General features: G+C 51.5%; 1 protein-coding gene across 1 annotated transcript in view; it reads right to left on the bottom strand.

Annotated features, from left to right (window-relative positions):
* Positions 1-979, bottom strand: part of LOC119585958 — a gene marked incomplete in the record, with an annotated part of 71494 nt that overhangs the window by 8744 nt on the left and 61771 nt on the right.

Here is a 979-nt window from a genome sequence, read left to right on the forward strand (position 1 = left end):
GAATATGTGGATTTTCGTATCTTTACATGTCTATCTATCACCCATCTTTCTTTGCCCCCCCCCACCCCTTACCCCCATCGTCTTTGCTCCTCCTAACTCTATTTCCCTTACCTTCCTCAACTTCCTTTATCCCCCCCCCCTCTATCGTCTTTGGTCCCCCTACCTCTATTTCACTTACCTCCCCCCTCACTCCACCCTTTGCCCCCCTTTCTACCGCCTTCTTTACCTCTTCCCCCATCTCCTTAAACTCCTCTTATTATCTTCCCTTCTCCCCCAATCTCATTTTCTCCTTTCCCACCACCCTCTTCTCTCAAACCTCTATTCATGCCTGTATCTCCTTTCATCCCTCTCTACCTTTTCCCCTAAACTCCTTTCTCCCCTATTCTTCCTCTCCCCAACCTCCTTCCTCCATTCCTCAACTACCTTTCCCCTCACTCCTCTAACTTCCATTTTTCCCCTCTACCACCTTTCCCCCTTCCCCAAACTTCCCCTCCCCTCACTCCTCTAACTTCCCTTTTTCCCCTCTACCACCTTTCCCCCTACCCCAAACTTCCTTCCCCCTCCCTCCCACCATCCTCTTCCCAAGCTGCTTTCCCCTTTGAACCCTTCCCTCCGCCTCCCCCAAGCTGGCTTCCCCCAACCTCCCCCAACTTCCTTTCCCCTTTTACCCCCTCACCCTTTACCTTCTTTTTACCCCCTCTCCTTTACCCCCCCCCCCCTTCTTCCACTCCTACCCATCCTTCCCAACTCACTCCCCCTCCTCCCCTCTCCTGCCACCCCCTCTCTCCCTACTACCCCTTTCCCCTCCTCAACTTTTTTTTTCCATGAAGCGGGCTATTGTTTCGCAATTGCAAATGTTCTCTCTCTCGCTTGCAGATAAACAGACAAGTAATCGGTTTATATCCTTCTTCTATCCTTCGGAGTCATTGCACCAGGAGGCGGAGGAGAGGAAGGAAAAGGAAGGAAAAGAATGATAAGG

The sequence above is a fragment of the Penaeus monodon genome, chromosome 20, assembly GCF_015228065.2.
Source record: "Penaeus monodon isolate SGIC_2016 chromosome 20, NSTDA_Pmon_1, whole genome shotgun sequence".
NCBI lineage: Eukaryota > Metazoa > Arthropoda > Malacostraca > Decapoda > Penaeidae > Penaeus > Penaeus monodon.